This window comes from Centrocercus urophasianus, unplaced genomic scaffold, assembly GCF_019232065.1.
Source record: "Centrocercus urophasianus isolate 14NV4802_14NV808 unplaced genomic scaffold, USGS_Curo_1.0 seq_10, whole genome shotgun sequence".
In the NCBI taxonomy this organism is placed as follows: Eukaryota; Metazoa; Chordata; class Aves; order Galliformes; family Phasianidae; genus Centrocercus; species Centrocercus urophasianus.
Window position 1 is genome coordinate 51,688,741 of NW_024884142.1, and position 22,015 is coordinate 51,710,755.

General features: G+C 40.6%; 1 protein-coding gene across 2 annotated transcripts in view; it reads right to left on the reverse strand.

Moving 5' to 3' along the window:
• Positions 1-22,015, reverse strand: part of HIVEP2 (HIVEP zinc finger 2) — a 96,529-nt gene that overhangs the window by 34,714 nt on the left and 39,800 nt on the right. For both annotated transcript variants that reach the window (XM_042813379.1, XM_042813369.1), the window contains one exon: positions 17,062-17,159. The gene's annotated coding sequence lies outside the window, so the exon portion shown is untranslated. The remainder of the gene's footprint in view (positions 1-17,061; positions 17,160-22,015) is intronic.

Below are 22,015 nucleotides of genomic sequence, written 5' to 3' on the forward strand. Positions count from 1 at the left end.
AACAAAATTTACATACATTTTATGCTGTGTTTTTTTGGAACATACGATATTTCATTCTGTGCAGTTAGCTTTCTTTCTACAGAACATGTATCAATTCTGTTTATTAATATGACATCCACTCTCTTGAGTAAACAGTGCTGAGAAAGTTTTCAACCGAAACTGCCTGAATCTACTTGTAACGTGTCTGTTATGGCACAGGTTGATACTTGAGGCACAGTCCAAGCTGACAGCTCTGTTAAGGACTCAACACAATAAAAACCACAGCTTTTCTGGGAAAGACCGTTCAGGTTCATGACTTGATACCACTTGAGGTTAGACAAGAGAGCAGTACTATGGGGCTTGTAGTTTAATCCGCTCCTCCAAGTTTCATATGTACTAACTTTTGAAACAACTCCAAGGAAGCCTGCAAGATAAAGTCATGACGCTGTACTCAAAAGTGTCACAACGGGGCACCAAATCTCTCCTGCCCAGAAGTTTAAGGACAGCAAAAACCTTAAAAAATGCCATCAGCTGAAAGAGAGCTCAGCAGGGTTTTTAGGAGGCCACATTCACTGCTACTGGTGTATAGAAACGGAAAGCAACTGCTGGTCAGCTTCAGAAACCTCCAAACAACCATTACAGAGTTCTCCCCCTGCATCATGCTTGATCCATTCCATCAAATTTAGCTCTTTTCCAGTGTCAGAAATGGGAATGAGATCAGCTAAAGATTTGACCCTGAAGTCTGTTGGGTTCTTATGTATCAAATGGAACTTGTACACTACTGACAAAAGGAAATATAGTCAACATGAAGATAGAGTATATACACAAGTACATAGGGCTTTATTTTTGCTAAGTTACACTAAGGTGGATTAAATAGTACATGCTCCTTTACATAGCTCTTAATCTGAAAGCTTCTGCTGCAAACCAAAAGTACATAAATTATTTTCACTAAACTAAACTGCAATATTTTGGCACTCATGTCACCTCAGGCATTTAACCAACTTGCTTACCCAACTGAACTCTTTCCCCCTACTTCTTTCTTCCTACCCCTCCTGCAAGACTTGAGGACACCCTGTTCACTTGGAGACGGTGAATCATTACAAGCCAGCAGGCCCACACAGTTCCTCAAAAGACACAAAAGGTGTAAAAATAGCTGGTACTAATGAAGCAAGTACAGCGTCAGCACCAGATGAGCGTGGGTGATCAGATAAGGGTCTGCTGTTGCAAAGGGCAAATTATTAAAAGAATGCTTCTCTCTCTCTTTTTATTAAGCTTTGTTCTTCCTTCACTGAAATCAGCCCTCCGCGATGTATGATAAATGACACCTGACAAGATTGACTCCTTCTGTAATTGCAAGTTTCATACAGGCTCAGGAAGCGGTGCCTCACTAGAAACTGAAGGTAGAGTGGAGGTGTCACTAAAAAAAATAAATAAAGAGAGGCAAAAATAAAGCCTAAAAATAGCCAGGACTACCCACTGGGTATGACTGTGTGGGTATATTTAGCCAGTCTAACACCAACTTTACTTGTTAAAAACACAATCTTACCTTTATGCAAAACAGCTTCCTGTTTCTAAACATAACTTGAGAAACTTGAGAAGATGGGGGGGGGAGGGGGGGGAATTCAGGTTTGGAAACTGTCCCCTTTTCACTGACATTAACAAAAAATCAAATGTGAAAAGATTGGGTAGAACTTCTACTGCATCCTGACATCCAGTAGCAAAGGGGCAAGAGCTTGTTCTTAAGGCATCCATACTCAGCAAACAGGACTATGAAACAGAAGGAGCAAACATACTTTCAACTACTGGCAAATCTTCAAAACAGCACTGATGCAATACTACGTTAGGCAGCTCCACCTTGCCCCAAGTTCCACTGTCCCTTCCACAATGGCTGAGACACCTGTGGCCATGCCAGCACATCTGTGAGCCCCCACTGAAGACGGAATACTAGATGGATCTGGAAATAAAAGTATTTTACAACTGAAGGTGGGAGGTTATTTTTTATTTTTGCTTCTAATCTGAAGTGTTTCAATGATCAGGTTTACAGCACAGCTCCTTCAGCCCAGCACACAGAAAACTTCTCCAAGGACCAGAAAGAGGCTCTGGGAACTGAAGAAAGGTGGAAATATGTCATGCCAGACCCACTGCCTAATTGCAGTGCCCTTGAGAGATGGCTGTGCTCCACTAGAGGCAGACATGTAGGCCTTCATGCTAATGAGAAGCAGTTGGCAGAGTTTTACAGCTCTACTCTGCAAGTTTCTCCTACTCTGAGGCCAGTTTACATCCCTTTATCAGCACAGAGGAGCTATTAGAAAGGGTGTAAATATAACTTACTGCCATTTAAGGCACTCCTACAGTGCTTAATAAAGTGACATGCGTATAAATGATCATCTGGCCAAGTGATACAGTTTATTATCCTACAAAAATTATCAAGAAGCAGTTCCAAACATACAGCTGAGTTTCTCATTCCCTAAGACATGCACTTAATGACTGCACCTCTGCAGTGTTCGTATGGCCCCTGTTTGCCATCAGGGCAACAGCTGGCATGTGTGGAGGAGTGGAGATGGGAGCTCAAAGGCACTCTATGCATCCAGAAGCAGCCCTAGCATACCTTGGGCATTCGCAGCCCTTGCTCACAGTGCCATATCTGACTGTATGAGGATCCCTGTAGCCTACACAGTTTTAACGGCTGTAGGACATTCCACAGCAAGGCAGTAACAGTACTCAACAACCTCCATTCTAGGGTGACTTCATGCTTCAGCACGACATGAGCTTAACTCAAAGGAAAGATATGCCAGGCCTCAAAGACTGTCTTAAGAGTTCCTGCAACTGTTGAAAGCGTATTAGAGCAACATTACTTCTGGAAGCAGTGTACGTGCCAACCTTCTAGTGCTCTCTCTGAGCTGTGTACGGAAATGGTCTTTTCTACAATTATGGTTTTTCTATTTAATGTTGTGACTCCTTTGGCTTGAGCTGACACAAGGGTTTTGTTTCATTATTATTCACTCTTCCTGTATGGCTCCAAAGATCTCTCATCAATCACTATGGAGCTGGGATTAAACAAAAATGCACAGGTTTATACCAGACCCTTCTCATTTACAACAGGAAAAACTGTAACACACTGCCAACTTTACATGCAAAAGTCAATTAAAATGATATTCTGGCATTACAATTTTTATTTTGTTTTTATTTAAAATTTTTAAAAAAATGGTAATTGAAGTTAACAAGATAATAATTTTAACATTAAGTTGATGAGAGCATAATATTTTCTTGACATGCTGTGGTTAATACTCATTGATACTATGCTTTGTTCAGCATCACAGTTTTGCTTTTTAATCCTATGCCTCAGCAGTAAATTTAATAGTCACTGATTTTTTACTAGAATAGATAAACAGTGAGATGCAAGATAAATCAGTTGATGCCATTATTCTTCAGACAATTTAATTTTCATCTGAAATTAAGAGTAATATTTTTTCTATTATAGGAAATATTAATGCAAAAATAATTATTAGTGGATTTGAATACTGAAGACAATACTCTGACAATACATTTATATTAAGTTAATAAGAGACAAGACCACATACTCAAGACCATGATGGAACTCCTAAATTATAATGGTTAAAGCAAAGTGATTGGAACCTAATGCTACTGCCCCCACCTAGATTTGGAGGGAAAAAAAAAAAAGTTTAAATAAGAGTAACACATCACCTTTTCAGTACTTTACCAATTTGAAGATAAAAAGGAGAAAAATGTACAAAGGATAAAATGAACTGCCTAATTCAATCCAAAGCCAAGAAACAAGCTAACTCAGAAATGACCTGGGGGAAATAAGGACCATGTTGTTCTCAGTTGGATCAGTCCTGGCACCTGGGGAATCCAGCCCTAGATCAAGGAGGAGCAGGGCATGGAGTTGCAGCTTCAGATGGCAGTGAAAGCTCATGCAGATCTGGTGGGATGGTGGGGCCATGTCCTGTAATATGCCACCTGTCTCCCAGGCCCCCTGGGCTACCAGACTGCCTTCTTCCCTACTCCGCTGACTGAGTCAGACTGAGGCTCTGCTGGATTATTACAGAGCCCACACACTGGATGTTCGAACGTAGGAAAACGTTCTGCTTTCAGCATAACGTGCAACAGTCATGACACAGGTGAGGTAGAGAAGTAAAACAAGATATGGTGATATTTTTCTTTTTGATAAGTTCCTGCCATGGATTTTCTCCATCAGTGTTTGAACTGTAGGTGTTTTCCTGAGTGTAACTCCCTCGCTTTGGCCTATGCAAGCGGATGGCACAGCAGCTCCCTACACTGTGTAGGGCTGGGGTCTCCATAGAGCAATAAGAGCTCAGTTGCTCTTGCACCGATGGCGGGCATAGCCCATGACAGCAAATGGAGGTGGTTGCTGCAACATGCTCCAGCAAAGAAGAGCAGAGGAGGAGGTGACAGGAGCTACGGGGAGGTGGCACGAGAAGCTGCTAGGTGAGGAGGGGCCACGCTATCTCGCATCTCCCTGCATGCTGCCGCAGGTGTTCTTCCTGCCGCAGCCGCCTCCGGCTGCCCCTGTGCAGCGTCACTTTCACCAGCTCCGCTTCCTTCCACTTACCCACCCAGAATGCACACCCAGCTCTGTGCCACCTCCCTGATCAGGCCCAGCATCTCCCAGCTGCAAGTGATAGAGGCAGCCTACCAACAGTACATCTGCTGATGACTCATGCCTTCTCTTGGCCCATGTGCCCCGTTGAGATCTGTGGACACTGTTCTGTCCGGGCTGCAAGTTTGGGCCCTTGTTCAGACCCGAGACTGGGGCAGGAAGGCCAAGGAGTTAGATCAGATGGGATCCACAAGTGAAAAGATGAGAAATAGGTGGTATCTGCACTGCCTGCAGTAATAATTACACTGTATCATTAACAAAACTCAGGTTTCATCATTAACTTGACTTGGATTTCAAGAGCTGATCTTACCCCGATCATCCTTCAAATTGCACTCAGCTCTTCTCTGTTTCTTCCCTCAAAGCTGCATAAGAACCAACAGGAAAGGCTGCTGGAAACTAATACACCAAACAGAAAGTACAGGTAAAAATGAGCCATCAACACCACAATCAAGTGTAAAAAATTGTACATTTTAAATTGCCAGAACCCAGGGCAACTTCACCACTCAGGCCTGATCCTGCCAGGAAAATGTAACCTGTTAATTCAAAGCAGTTGAGAGGAAAAGGGTCAACTGTTGTCAGGTGCTGCATGCAGCACAGCTGACACAAGCCTGCACAGTCTGCAACAAAAGGTGTCAGGAAAGTCACAGCTCTGATCTTAGAACACAAGAAGAGCCACCTACATGTTTGCTGTAATGAAGAAGCCAGCTGTCTCTCCCATGGCCCAACTGCTGCAACAAAAGGTCCTTCTTTGATTTTGTTCATCCACCAAGCTCATTAGAAGAGCTACTGAAATCTTCCAAAGCCTTTTCTCAACCTCAAAGTGTGAGATGAAGATGCTATTTTAATTGTGGATTAGCAAGATGTGCTTGAGTAAAACAACCCCAAACCCTGGGATACAATTGCAAAATAAACACTACTGTTACAGCAGAGTCTAATTGGCTCTGCCTGCACCAGCTAAGAGCTGCTGGTTCATTACACCAACCTACAGGAGTTGCTGTTCGTAACCCTCATAAGTTGGAGTATTTGACTGCAGGACTGCTACAGATGGTAGATCCAGTACTCAGCCACTGATTCCTGATCAGCAAAACTTAAAAGCAAAGGTGCTGTCAGTGTGTTACTTTTCTTTATAGCTTTCTTCAGGACAGCAATTTATTTTTCTCACTGATTTGTTCAGGGATGGCATACCTAATTTTAAGACAGGATTTGGATTTTCATATTCTATGTAAACCTGCTTAGCAAAAATAGTAAGGACAGGACCTGTATGAACCAAGTGACTTTGTCTGACACAAGATCCAGCAGATGCCAGTAGTTATTTTGCTATCCTGCAGCCTGATTGCAGGTGCAAAGGGCAGGGAAACACCTGAAAAAGGTCAGAAGAGGAAGGCCGCGCAAAGACCAAAAGCAGCTGCTCAGACTAGGTTTGGACAGGAGGCTCCCAGGCAGATCACATGGGAAGCACCGTTACATCTCATCCCGTGGGGAAACAGTTTGCTGAATTACACTAAAAGGTCTGTGGCAGCTAATAGAGCTTCTTTTGCCAGTTGCAGGGTCCACAAGTGCAGCTCTGTGCCCCTCCTGCTGTGCCTCCATGCTGCTGTGCTTGGGTCAGTTTTTCCACTCCCTTCTCTGCTCATCATACATATAGATAAACTATTGTTTTACACTTAAGGAACATGTATTTCTGTTTCTTTTGCTTCCCAACCATCTTTAGACTGAATGCATTCTGAATGGAAAACATAAATGTCATTTCAAGCAGATACCTGCCTCAGTAAGCCTGCAAAAAAAGCTTATTCACTCAAACTCACATTCCATACATGAATACACTCACATATAGGCTCAGCTGTACCTGCATAGAGAGGTCTCTTTGCCTGAGTGTTTGCTAAAGAACGTTTGGCAAGCAGGGACACCACCTTGTTGGTTTACACTTTTTCAGATATGAGGTTATTTACATTTCTAGATAAAAGGCATTTCTGGGGCTGCTCATAAAATGCAACACACACAAAAACAAAGGAAAATTTAAAGGTGCAAAGAAGAGTAACTAAAAAAAAACAGAGCTTGAATCAGCTTGTGGGAAAGTTAACAGAAATATTCCATTAGTGAAATGGAAAAGTGGATCAAAGCAGTATAATGCAAACCCTCAAGATAGTGGAAAACTCCACATGGGGCACTCTCAGGAAAACTGCTCAAATTCAGCTCTACCAACTGTGCAGAGGGTTCAGGGAGTTCAGCTCTTTGCACAGCCAGGACCATGTTCTGCCTTTCACCCAAGGTGCTCATCAGGACTGGAAACCAAAACCTATTTTTCTGACAGGTCATGAATTAAATAACTGCAGCTGGATCTCTTTCCTTCTGCTAGCAATCTCACATGGAATCAATAAAAATACAGGCACTATAAATTAGTTCTAGATGTGCTTTTTTTTTCAGTGTTGCAAGATATTTTTTCTTTGGTGGAAGTAAGTTCTGTAAGCAGGGAGCACCCACCAGCATTAAAAGGAGATCACATCTAGAACCAGAGGGCCTAGTTGTTACAACAATGCTTTTTACAGATTCTTTACCTATGCTAACACCCTGCTAGAGCAGTCCAGCTAATAGAGCAATAATGAACAACAAGGAAAAACTTATAGGATAATTAATATAAACTGGACAACATTGTTCACTGACATTTTTAAGCCCCATTATGGTTGACTCACTCATGAGCAGGTCTGGATCTATAGCAAAGGAAATAGTAAGCGTGTGATTGAACAATAGGAAGTTTCAACTTCAAAAAGTACCTGCACTACACTACCTGAGAATCAAGCTCATGTTTCTGAAATTCCCACCAATACTTTGTCTAATCCTTCCTGTTCTTCTTTTCTTTTTTCTCTACAGTCAGCTGAGCTGCTCTAAGATTATTTTCCTGTAACTTTCAGCACAACATGTAGGTACAGAAGGCATGGTGGGTAAACACTGAGGACATCTAACTCAGAGAAGATTTAGCCTTTGTTCCCCATGAGAAATGGATACAACCAGCATGTGTGGACTCTGAATTCTAGCTTTAATTAGAGAGAAGGTGAAATCAGACAAACCTACCTCTGCTTATACATTAGCTTTTCCTCAGTGTCCCTCTGTTTTCCAGAATAGTATTCTTCTTCCTGTTGGTGACCATCTATGTAGGTACAAGATCCAAACGCTTTTCCACTGAGAACTCAACATCTGCATGTTGTCTACCTCTCTATTGACAGCTTCCAATAAAAGCTTCCTTTAATAGAGTTGTCCTGACTCACAGGTGTGGGGGGAAGAGAAGCTGACCTTGCTGCAGCATCAAGAGTCTCTGACGCATTTTGAGAGGCTGTGGTTTCAGGTCTGAAAGAATTCAGCTTTGTTTTCAACCAAGTTTTAAAAGCTCAACTTCCAAAATATCACCCCATAGCTTCGTGGCAATTTGCAACTTGATTTTGTTTACTGGTTTGATACAGCAATATTCAGGGCTTTGGCCATACACTTAGCAGACCAGCGCTGCTCACCAGCAGAAGAGTTTCTCAGACACACAGCCACCCAGGCTCCTGACTGGCTCCACCTCTCGTCCACCCACTCCCAGTTTCAGACGTTTCACATTCCAAAACTGGAAGTGTCTATGCAACATAAGGTCACAGGATTACACAACGCACCCTGCTCCTTCTAAGAGCCACTGCATCCTCAAAAGTACACCAACCACAACAGCAAGAGAGCTGTTTACAGTGAATTTCTATCTGAGTGGGAGTGTTTTCTCTGAGAATCTTATAACAAAGACATGAAGTGTATGAATCTTCCCTGTGTTTGGTAAAATTTTTACTGAGATGGCACTTATTTAATACTTCTTTCCTCTTTAAGCTGCCCTTTTAAAAACTGGGATTTAATTTTTACACTTCCCCTAAGTATTTGTATGTTGGATAATTTTAGCACATGCTAAACAGAACAATTTCTGTCTATCTTAAATTTAGAACTGAGGACATTTGTAGCTTTTGCAATGCAACCACAAAGTACAACTGATTGTTGCCAATGTGGGTTTTACTAAATGCTTTTTTTTTTAATTATTACTTAAATAATTGAATGGTCTGAATAACTTCTATGATCATTCTTTCACAGTCTTTAAATTCTAACAGGTGAATGAAAACTCCAGTTTTAGTTACCACTGCAGAACATTTTACCTAATACAGTGGGCGAAAAGTAAGAAAAGTTTTGGGTATTTTTTTTCCCCAATGAGAGGGTAGATAGAAATGGTGTTATCACATATTATCTATCTTTGAAACCACGTTCAGCTTTTCAGCTACAGTTAAGTCTTAGCTGTTAGTATGGAAAGAGTATTTGACTTTGTCTTGAATGCTAAAGAATTATACAGTTATCTGCCAAAGGCATTTTTTTATATATTTAAATAAGCAGCCAGACTGTATGGAGCAACTAATTTCAGGCCTGACTCCTTTGTCTCCAGCTGGGGCTGCTGAGCAGGGGGAAGCAGAAGGGCTCAGGGCCACAGATGCTACCGAGCAATCTCAGGTGAGAACAGGGCTGTTGGTGGCTGATTCAGGCCACCTAGTTAAAATTACAATGGCAAAACCACAGAGTGAGAGGGTAAGAGAAACAAAAAAAATCCTATGAGAGGAGCAGAATAAGGAGCTAGGGAGGTCTCTTGCACTTCTCATTTCATTAGCTGCACTGGCACCATGCTTTGCTCGGGAAGGGGTAGCATGGGACTTTTGTTCTGAGTCATTCATTTGGAAGATATAACATGGTTAAGAGTCAACTGCCCTTCATCCCACAGAAGAGATACTTAAAACTGAGCTAATGGTTTAAAGTTACTTAGCTCCTCTTTGGTCCCTGTGCAAGCAAAAGGTTAGACTGTAAGGTTTAACCATAGTTCCTATGTATTTCTGAGAAGCACAGGGGAGATTGCCTGAAGGAACATCAGACATCTGCCATGCTGCTTCCTGTGTACATGAGGTGGAGAAAGCTCTGCCAGCCTCCATTCTCATGTAGACAGAGAGCTTCCTCCCATGCAGTAGCTGTCACACAGCATGCTCTCCTTCTGTGGGACATGCTGTCTTTGAGGACAGCAGGGACTAATGTTCTGTGAATGCCACCTGCCACGATCAGTAAATCTGTAGGATTGTCACTGTGCAATATAGTCAAAAGGTTTGGTGCTTTCAGTAGGATTGGCAGCATGTCTATATAAAAAGTAGGATGAAGAACCAATGAGAGACAGTGAGAAAAAGTTTAGTAAGTCTGGAGACACGGTACCATAAAGAGAATACAGCATCTATTACAAACCTTGATGAACTATTCAAAGGGTAACTTTAAAAAGTACAAGTAATATTTGTGATATATGCATTCATTATTTTAACTTTCATCCATAAGAGGTCACTGTGTGATTCAATGAACACCTTGGTGTCAGCTGCATTCCCCTCCCTTCCCACATGCTCAGCACCAGGTGTCCAGTCATCTCTAGTAACGTCCTAGCTATTATCCAGCTGCCTTCTGTAGGGACAGATAGAGCAATAAAGCAAGAATCGTGTAGGTGTCCTTCAAGCACTTTGATCGTGTGACCTTAGCCAATTTTACAGTTACTTGAATGTACTTACTTTTCACTCCCCATTAATCTCAAATGGATCCAAGAGTTTTACAACCACTGTAGACAATTTAAATAACTGGTTAAAAATATAGAAAAAATTGTGAGACTGACTGTTGAGCAGCAAAAAAACAAGCTGACAGGCAGGCAGTGCAAGTCCCAGGGACTGCAGACTCAATTTTTTAACCTGTTTCATCAAGACATTGTTTTGTTAGTAGTGAGTAGATGTTTTCACCAGGGTGATTCAAATATACAGTGGGACATGTAGGCCTGTCAAGGTCACCTGCCAATAGGAACTTTTAAAGCATTAAGTTTCTGTATTGTCATTTGCCATGAGATGAGAAGGAGTAATATACAGATGCAACTTAATGACAGCTGAAGCCATGTTAGCACAATTCAGCTCACCTAGCATCTTCTTCATGGATTAAGGTGACTCAAGGGGAAGTAGTTCATTCACAGATTTCCATGAGAGAACAAAAGCAAAAAATGCAGAAAAATGCAGGAAAAAAAAAAAAAAAGGCAGAAATTTTGCAGTGGACAACTTGTTCCTATGGAAATTCTTTCAATTGACAACCTGCTTTTATGGGAAGTTCCTCCACAGCTGCAGGCACAGCTCTCATGCTGAGAAGTTTAAAAGCAGCTCTTCTCTGCTGCACCCGCATCAGATAAACTGATGGACTGGAACTCTCATCTTTCCCTTCCTCCCATGCAAACACCAAAGTGTACAAGCAGTCTCACTGCAAGTACAACAGCATATTGACTTGCAGCTACAGTATTCACCTAATTACAGACAAGCATGTGGAAGGATGCTTGAAGGCCTGATCTTTTAATGTCCCAAATAGGGATTAAATGCAGGCTCTTATGCATAAGCTGTCCTTAATGCTGTGATGCTGGTAAAGCTGCCGCTGATTTCAGCAAAATTTTCACTAACACAAGGGATTGCAGGAGTGGGAAAGCCTTTAACAAAGCTCCTTAGAGCTTGACTGCACCGAATACAGGGAACCTGCACCTAACTTTTACATTATTATATGAATACACCTAAATCATGGATGCAACTCCGTCACTTTTGTTTTACAGCAGCCTAAACCAGTCAGTCAGGCCTACGCACTTCATAGATAGCATTACAAGGAGAAAGACAAACATTTTTAGTGAACTTGCTAAGGGTCTGCTAAATTTGCATTAAGAGCACTAAGTAAGAATCTTCTTTACAGAGGGATATTAGAAAAGGATAAACCATTCACTATAACGTATTTTCTATCAATCACTTTAGCATGAATCATCATATTGTGTAAACAGGCTGGAGATCATATTTACGGCTAGGCTGGAAGTATCTCAGCAAGATAGTCAGAGAAAGACAAAATCTGTTAGAGCAGGCAGTCCAGATAGAGGTACTGAGTCCCTAAGTCATTCACTTAAACTTCTGAAGTGATTTACAGTAATTCTACACAAGCCCTGTATTTCCACACCAATGCATTTTTAATGCCAGATAAAACATAGATCCCTTTGGGAGAAGAAAAAAAAGTGAATTCAAGTGGAAATCTTGGACTCATCTTCCTTACTTACAACAGTATATCTTGCTTCATTCCTGACTACCTTCTGGCCTACGCAGGCTATCCAACAGAAGAGTGATCCAGCAACCCCAACACTGAGCTATGTGCAGGAGCTGGGACATCATGAGCTTGGAGCAGAAGCAGCTGCCTGCCTGCCATTGTAGGCTGTGAGGTGAGGGAATGGACACAGGCCACTGCTCAGCTGCTACAGTGACCTTCAGCTATGCTGATCTGTGCTGTGAATGTGCCCTCAGGCCACACTCGTGTTTCAAAACTGCATGCTTTCTTGGCTATATGCAACACTACACACTGAGTTCACGTGCTTGGACAGCCCCTTGTCTATACTGCACGAATCCCACGGGTTCCTCACTGCTCCAAATTGCAAAATGGCCAGCCTGTTACATCAGGTTTACTGCTGCTCTGCACAGAAGGAGCACAGCAACAACACGTGCTCACTAAGATGTGCTGCATGGCTGCAAAAATGATTTACTCTGAAGTGAAATTATTGAGATTGGTTAAAAAAATCCCGCCTCTACACCAAAATGAGTTGCATCTTCAGGACCCTGTAGTAATAAAATACAGTCACAATGAAAGTTTTACTGATACATCCTTTTTTACTGAAGTGGCATGAAGGACGTTTATTTTCAGCCAGCTGTCTGAAGGAATACCCCACATGCTAGATAGATGGTGTCATGCTATGCAAGTTGTCTTTTCCAGTATCTAGCAGAGAGAGCTCTATTGCACTAAAGCACGTGTGGTAAGAGAAATGGGCCCAGGCTCTTCTTCATATTCTCAGCATACCTGTTGCTATCACACAGCTGCTCTCAAGTCTACAATTTCCTGTGTAGCACAAACTGCATACCACTTCCCCTACACACAAAAAAAAAATTAAAAAAAAAAAAAAAAAAGCATTGCTTGCTTTTAATTGATGATGGAAATACTGTCATATTTTCCACTAGCCAAGCTTGAAACCATTACTGAATGAACCTTCATTATTTTTTCCACAACATTTTGCAGAAATGTCAGGAAACAGCTGCACCAGAAATGATTAACTGTCCTTATCACTCATGTTCATTGCCAACTTGAAATTATATAGTTTTTCTTCTTCCAATACTCAACACTCAATGACTTTTTTTTGTTATTCTTTAGTTGAGTATCACAACACACCACTTTTTCTTCAGAAGTATAGGCACAGTTTTAGTGGTACACAAACATTTTACGATCAGTGGAAGAATTTATACAGTTTGGAGTTGCATACTTCTAGGAAAATATTTCTTCCTACAGATCACTCAGCTGTGTCTTTCTTGGATCAAATTCAATTAAATTCACAAGTCAGATTGTATTTGCCAGTCAGACCAAATTCATTACACAGACAAACTTTTCTTGCCGTGTCTTCCTTCCTCTCCTGTTCTACTCTTTCCCTTTTTCCTCTTCTCCCCCCACACTTTATTTCTCACCTCTTCTTCGAGTTATACCACATGTCACAGCTTATCACACAATGCTCTGTATGTTTTCTGGCAAATACAACTGGAATACTGTGCTTCATAATTCCAAACATGCAGCCACTGAGATGCTGAAGGCTTGGTACAAAACGGAGAGCAGCCATCTGGAGATAACTGCTAGCATAGATCTGAGATTCCCAGCTGGCTAAAACTTTGCAGCCTTGGAACTTAGCAAAGTTTCTATGAGCAAAAGAATCCTCCAACACAGATTTGCACACTGAAGTGGAAAACATGTATCTTTTCAAAAACTTAAGTTCTTCAAATTTTTGATAAGAGCACAGCAACAGGATAACTTTTAAAGACCTACATAACACAAAAGTTGCTTGTTTACATTTTGAAAAGTTTAATTTAGCATTATGACACTCCATCCCATGTTAAATTAATTCTGCATATTTGTCATCAGCAAATTTAAAGCTACAGTTGTTCACCCCGTGTCTGTGTTGAAGCTATAGGCCTTGCAAGTGTAATCTCAAGATGCATTTAGACAGAGGGAAATGTGCATGTGAAAAGGTATATACATGTACTAGAAGTTATGTAAAAACAATCCCACCAGGTGTGGTTCAGTGTTAATAACATTGTGATATCCTATCTGCAACAAAAAGCAGGTTATTTAAAGAAAATGGATAGGCACATAAATGGAGGTTTATTTAGGTATTACAGAGGAGGAATCCTTCAATGCCTGCTATTCCATATGATTTGTATTTCTTGCTTTTCAAAATGGTCTTTCCACAGTAGTGTGCATGGCACGATATGGCAGAATATGATTCACAAGCAGCTCTACTCAGAAAGAGCCAGATGCTGATGTCCTTAACCATGCTAGGTAAACTCATGAATGTCTTTACTGTCTTCAGCAGGTTTACAGCTGTCAGAATCTGGCTCAGAGTCTCTAATACGGGTCAGTATTATTATTAAATTGGTGCAGTGCTGGCTATGAAACTGATCTGTTTTTAAATTGCTCCAGCAAGATATTTGCTTAGATAACAGAAATGGCAGAACACTATATTCTATTCAAAATTTCTATGAATATATATGGATTCTATTTACAATAAATGAAACACTGCCAAAAGTACCAAGTTTTTTTAAGGATTCAGTTTTACAATATGTGATGGTGAATTTCTCCTTCACAGTATCCTTATCTGTCTCTGTTCTAGTTTAAAAGCTCTAGCTTGCAGTGTCAGAGGATTTCAAGGACTTTGTCTTTCTGATGCACGGCATGTTAATACACTACCCATCATTGAGTGCAGGGAGACTTCAAGTCACAGTGTCCATTTCTGCCTCTGCCAGATGTTTCCAAGTATCTTTCTTCTACCTCAAACTGTCTGAAAACTAGCAAATAAATGTCTTGCCCCACTACTCTTCTCAGGGAAGAAGAAACGTGTTTTTCTCTCTGACTAATAGTGGGAAAAGAAATGAGTGTTCTTCTTTCTTGCTGCATTTGCACATCTTGAGCTCAAACCACCCCACTGAAGCACAGCCTCCTGTTCACACACTCAGCCACGAGCAGCAGGATCTAGGGGTAATGCTATAACAAAAAGAGAGACCTTGAACTTGCTTCACCTTTTGCATAGTCATTTATATTTGGGCAAAGTGGATAACAGCTCCTTTAGCACTAGCGTAGTGGCATTTAATGCTCGCCAGGCATTCACTTTACCCAGGTATAAATAGCAAAAGGTTTCAGACAGTAGGGAATCAGGACCAATATCCTCAAAGGATTCTCAGCCAAAATAGAGCGACTAGTCCTGCACATCACAGCTTGTGCAATCACTCTCTGCTGCGAGAATCATACCCTGCAGGGCACCCGGGACTGCTGGTTTGGCAACATTGCATGCTTCTGTCTTCAGGGGAAACGTGCCTTCCTATCTCCCTGCATCTACCAGTGGGATCAAACTGCAAGTTCACACTCATAAAGCAGGCAATATAGGCTTCAGTTTCTTCATGTGAGCCTTTCATTAGCTCACGCAGCATATTTACTACTCTTTCAGTATTAAGTGCTGGCTTTAATGTCCTTAGCATACACGGTAGTGATACATATTATCATAGTTACAATCACATTTCTCTGACTTATGTTAATTGAGAGCATCTATTCCGAAGTTCAGCTGTCCCAAATGAAAAACTAAAGACTATTATTAAGCTGACACATTATAAGGGGAATTTTTAGCATACAAGAGAGCCACAAAAACAAGGGCCCAATGTGTAGAAATACCATTAAGTTACACACTAAAGAAACCTGAAGAATTTATGCTCAAAGCACATTTTAGAGGATGGGCACCAAAGTTCTCAGTTTTCCACTTAAATCTTGTCTGGTGAGTTGGGACATGGCTAGTTTTTCATACTGCAGTATTCTAAAACTCCTGCTTATAAATTTCACACACTATTAATGCTTCCCAAGCTTGGAGCAGAGCACAGGAGTGCATCAGGACAGTTTGTTTCCCAGCTGAACTTTCACTATAAATTCTACAGGTGAAGACAGTGAATTGCTTTTGCCAGCATGTTCCCTGGTAACACTCTTCTCATCCAGCTCTGATCCTAGGCTACATGGGAAGATGTCTCAACTCTCAGAGACTGCAGAAGGGAAATAGAGCGATGCAAATTGACACAACTTTGATGTAGATCCAAAAGAAGAAATACCCCATATAGCACCACTGTGGACTGCAGAATATTTGGGATCAGTTCCAGGTTTGAGAAGAGGTTTAAGCCCATTTTAATTTAACCCCCTCCATTCCCTCCTTCAGTTCATACAGAATGAAATATAGGTTCAATCTCATTTACAGTTCTGAAAAAATTGCGAGTTTTATATCAAAGTACACTACACAATTTCTTTAAACATTTCTCCTAAGATCATCATATAGCCTGAGAACCTCTGATGTCTTCTGTACACATCTAGATCTCAGGGTTACAGATAAATAGCAAAAAATGTAGAACAGAGAGGACCAATGAGAAGGATGAAATATTTTCCTATCTTTTCACTATTTTCAGTCAGTCGTGCTAAATTCAGAAGGCTAACATAACTCTGAACACCAAGGATGTGCAAAGAAGAGGAGATTCTCAGTATTGCAACAAAGTGACTGCCTTTTACTGTACAGTCCCTGAGACAAAGCTTCTGTGAAACCTGTCCAACTTGTGACTACCAACTCAAACATGGAGCTGCAATGACCAGCAGAACACAGACCTTTTCCTGACATCATACACTGGTCTCTGTAGTCTGTAATGTCATAGATAACTGCCACCGAGAATCCACTAACTGTAAGCTAACTTGGGTATCGTGATACTACACTGTCATCATTTTCACAACTGTAGTTTGCATGAACCATGTATTCAAGACCCAGAGAAAAAAAGAAACCTTAACCATAAACAGTATCATCAGTGGTGTGCCTGAAATGGTGAGACGATCAAAACAAATTACCAGATTATAATTCAAGACCATTTAAAAATTAAATAATAATTTAAAAAAAGAAACCAGAAACTATTTTTATTGTAGTACATTTTAGTACATTTTTCTGCCTATTTCTTTCAAAAAGTGTGCTTCTTGGATTCTTGAAGCAAGAAATGCACAAAGAAGGGAAAGTGGCAAACCAAATATATGGTCAAAGCAAAGACAGCACTTCTGAATTAATAAAAACATAACCTCTTCGGAAAGAGAGATGCCTCTGCTTTCAGCAAAAGGGGAGAAAATGACATATAATCAGTTACTATTTAAGTGTGAGTGACTTCTGGTTGAAGCCCTCTGAGAACAAAAAAATATTCACTGAGGCCTGCTCCCCAAGTTCATTTGAACTTTTTGAACCCATCCTTCCCTTGTTCTCCTACCTGTCTGCTGCAGTCAAAGGTGCAAGTGAATAATGGTTCCAGTCAAGGCAATTTGGTTCACCACTCCAGCAAATATGGCTGTCCACACTCTCTTCCACCTATTTAGAAAACAGACATGAAAGATTTTTAAGGACTTTAGTCAAGTCATCTCGCTGTCATTGTCTACATTAATACAAATAGAAATTCAGACACAGTCCTTCTTGCTCCCTAGGTATTTCTCCTTCAGAGCAATGTGACACCAGAAATCAGTATCAGCTGGGGGATTCCACCTTGCAGTTATCTACAATGCATGTTGAGTAAAAAAATACTCTGAAGTGAAAACAAGACTTACAAGACCCAGACCAAAAGGTATATAGAATGATTTACTTTTAGACATACAAATACACCAAGTGGAATAAGCATAGAAAGTATGGTAATGCCTTGGTAGTCTATTTACCTTTGAGAGTTACAGTAACATATGTGTTTGTAATAAGATATATTTTTAATTAAACACAAATATTTTCCTGTCTTTAAATCTGAGCAGTGCAAGTATCTCCCATGCCACTTCCTTCTGCCTAGCACTGTGCTCTAAATGTGGGATCACCTCATGAATACTGACACAATACACCATCAGTGATCTTCTAGGGACCACATATCAAACAGCTGTGAAGCACAGATAACCACAGCCCACATTTTGCTTGGGGTCCTTTCTTCCAGGCCTCCCTATGTCCTTGAAGACCTGTACATGAAATGCTACTGCAAGCTACGTGCCAGGGATGAGCAATGAGGTGGGTACTCCAGGTTGGATGTGCTCCTGCAAAGAGAAGCACCCTCAGAGAGATCCTGGAGAGTGACATGATGGCACATGGTCCCAGGGAGAGATCTTGTGTGTCTCTGCTCCTGCCCTTTGCCCTGCTATGCCCCATGGTGCATGGCCATGACACTGCTGACTACCCTCAGGGGGCAGCCAGGTCACCACAGCAGGAGAGCTGCCCGTTCCTCGAGGGCTTATAAACATTGTGGACAGAGGCCTCTGGCAGGAAAATGCCCAACTCAGCAAACTAGACCCGTAGATTGATGGCCGTGGCCTAATCGTATCCCTACAGAGGCAAGCAGCAAAACTCTCTAGGCTTCCATGAGCACAAGGCCTGCTCACACTGCCCTGTAAACTGGCAAAAGACTGACCAACGTGCTATGGGTGAAGCCTCATAACTCTGTGCTTCCATCATCAGCAGAGTGCAGATGTGAGCTGAGGGAAACAGTGCCAAAATATGAATGTTTTGGAAGGTCTGGAATGAGTTAGTAAAAAAAAGGCATATGCTTATATTTTCTGCTGTAATGTTTGCTATCAGCAACAAAAACAAATATCAAATGATAATGTGTTACTAACTGGCAATGTCAACAGTGGTCTATATAGGCATCTGACTACATAAAATAACATATGCTCTGGCTCCAGACCCTAACACTTTATCACATCAATATACAGCTTTCTAGGAAATTAATCTGGATGCAGAGCCAGGAAACACTTTTCAATCTCTAGGCAGACAGGGCCCAATATGCTTTTAATCTATGGGTGAACGCAGGTTAAGGCTGGACTCAAGGGCAAAACTTTTTATAGCAGAGCCAGTATTTCACTCTATTTTTATAACTAGACTGAGAAAAGTTCCTGTCAAAAAAACAAAGCAAAGCAATAAGGAAGCCATGAGTTGTTATTAGCCCATTCTTCAGTAAAACCTAAGGGTGCTCCAAATTGCAGCTTGCTTCTCCTGGCAGTAAACAGATATCCTCCAGCCCCTATGCATGCAGCCCCACACCTTACACTTTCAGAGAGAGGCCTAACTGGCTTCAATGACAAAGGTTGTCACTTGCACAAACTTGTTTTTAATGAATATACATTAAAAATCTGTTTATGCAGTCCCCAACCCAAAGACGAGGGTGTCATTTATGGTAAATCAAAGCAGAAGCAGAGGGGCTTTCCACTAAAAGACCATAAAATCACAAGGGAAATGTGTGATTTACAAAATTAGCTTTTAATCGATGGGAGCCAGCATATTTCCCCACATGGCAGACTTTGCTGTCTTCAGCAGTGTTCCTCAAAAGATAAATCAGGATCTGATCCAAATGTGAAAGACTCCCACTGACTTCAGTGAAGGCTGGATCAGTTTCTGAGTATTTAAAAAGCTTACTTTTTACTTACAATTAGGTTAAATATTATTCAAAGCAAGATCTGTTTAAGGACATGTAAGAGATTATTCTTTTACATCATTGTCTCAAAGCTTGCTATCATTTTGTCTAATCAGTGCTATTCCAATCCTTACTAACTTAACAACCCCACAGCAAAGCTTGAGTTTTCAAGCAATATATAGTCTGAAGGAACAGATAATCTGCAATGCGTTTAACAACCTCAGATAATGCAAGTGTCATCCAACAGAATGTTACTGCCCAATTAAAGCTTCCAGAGGCTTTGTTGTGATACTAAACCCAGAACTTTTAATTTGTTTTTATCATCAAGTTAGTAAATACTTGTGCAATACTGGGTTATTTGGAAGCAAACCACTACCCACCAAAGAAAGGCAACAATGCAACAACCATTGCACATCACTTGCTAGCATTTGGACATATCTGGTCAAGACTGTTTTAATCTACTGCTGTTGTTTGCCAGCCATGGAGACTAAATTAAACAAGTGCATCAGAAGGGGAATGAGAGTTTGAGAAACGTGGCATGACAAGGAAGACTTTTTCCAATTTGAGCTTTGTATCTTACACTCTCAGGGATGAGTCTTTTACATAGGACCTGAAAATGTGAAAGTGGAGGTACCCTGATGGTGACTCTTAACATTTCCTTTTGAAAAGAGTACTAGACTCTCCCTTGGCAGTTCCAGTAGCTATCTTATAATTGTATAGCTACATGTTTAGCAGTGAAATTCAAATGTAGCAGTAAGCATTGTTATCATCTGGCCATAAAGGTAAATTCATTTCACTGATCAACAAGAACTCTGTTTCATATTCTTACGTATCTGTTGCACTATCTCCATTAGATTAGTTGAGGGGGTACCAGAGGAAGATTCCTGTGTACTTTGCAAGATAAAAAAAAAAAGTACCAGAAATCTCATGTGTATTTTAATGAGAAACTAAAGTTTAAGGAAAACAACTGGCAAACTGGCAAATATTTATTTTGCTGCTAATTAATCTAAGGCTTTGAAATAGCACAAAAAATGGGTAACATTTTCTCAAGAGTACAAAGGGCAAATAAAGCCTTGCCTGTGTTACTCCTTAACTTGCTTACAGCAGATATCATTCCAGCAGACTGTATCTTATCATGGGAAGGGAATTCACCTAACAACTCAGTTTGACCAGGTCTATAAGAAAGCCAGACACCATTTAAATTGCAGCCAGGTTCCTAGATGGTATAAGATCATTCGAATCAATCAAGATCCGCACAAGTTGGGGAGCAGAATGTGTGAACTTTTGTAGCTTGCCACCCCAGAGCTCCATCTCATGTTTTGTAACTCACACCACTAAGGTAATACAGAAATCTCACAGTTTTTTACATGGGTTCACTTCCCCTTTAGATATGTGAAACAGTCTATGTGGATTTTCTAATGTTCTCTTTGCCCTCTTTCTCCTTTTCAAACACAAAGTCCAGAGATTACAGTCCTTAATGAGAGGAGTAAGAAGTCTAAAATTTGCTTGACTGTCACTGTGAGACATTAAGCTTCAGACAGACATCAATCTCCATCTCAGTACTTACTCTGTGAACAGGCAATATTTTACAGTTACCATTCCCTAAACAAAGCACAATTTATTAAACGGACAATTTGAAAGCTACAGCAGCTAAGACTGGAAATAAAAATGTCTCCCTACTTGAGGAAGGTAAAAGCCATGTGATGCTTTAAATTAGCTTCAAAGGATCAATGGCAGAACACAACCACCTAAGAATCCTGACCAAATGCAACCATACTATACGCAATCAAATTTGGAAGAAGTGAAAGAAAATTGTTCCCATTACTATCCTGGTGTTCTCACTTCACATGTGAACACAAATCATCCGTGGTCATACCTTTTCCCACTTAATTCCAGGTCATTCTGGCAGCTCTGGCAACTACAAGCAGTTTGCTGAAATTTATGGATCAAATCTTGAACTACCTCCAAATTTAAAGTGATAATTTTTTTTTAAATAATTTTTTTCTGGGCTGTAAATGTTTTCATCTTCATTACTGAACAGAAAATTTATTTGTTTTCACTTTTTTTTTCCTTTTTCTTTTTTTTTCCAATAGGGTTATGACAGTCTATTAAAATTTTGTTTCTTCATGGCTTTTCTTCATGGTTTTTTGGTTTCTGCATGTTAGCACCACACTGCAGATCCAGACACAAAGAGCACCAAGAAATCTCTGCAATATTTTTCATTTGCTGAAATTTATATACCTGTGAATTTATACATGCATATGTATGCAGATTATGTAAATAAGAATAGTCATGCATGCTAACTCATGTATATGCTGTTTCTATTGTCTCTCAGCCTCTTCTGAAAATTAGCAATCAGAACAAAATTTATCTAAAAGTTACATTATCCCAAATGACTTTTGGAACATCACCTATGGATTTTGTTTATTTACACATATGCAATTCACTCGAATAAAATCAAGCACCTGATTTCTTTGGCAGTGTTAAAAGTAGTGTTTGGAACTTCTCTAAATTAGTTCCTTCATTCCCAGAAACCATGATGTGCAGGATCATATTTTGCTGCTAGCACTGGAACTATGATTTGGGGTTACTTTTTTTTTTTCCCCCAAGTCAGCCAGGAGCTAAATTAGCAAGAGCACATCCCCCTAAGTATAGGTCCATAACCTCACTACACGTAGCAGTTTAGATGCTGCCAGCTGAGATCAGTGCCCTCAACTAACCAGGCTTGATGCATTTAGACAATGGTCAGGCTGACAACTGACACTGTGTCCACATACACATGTTGCTCAAC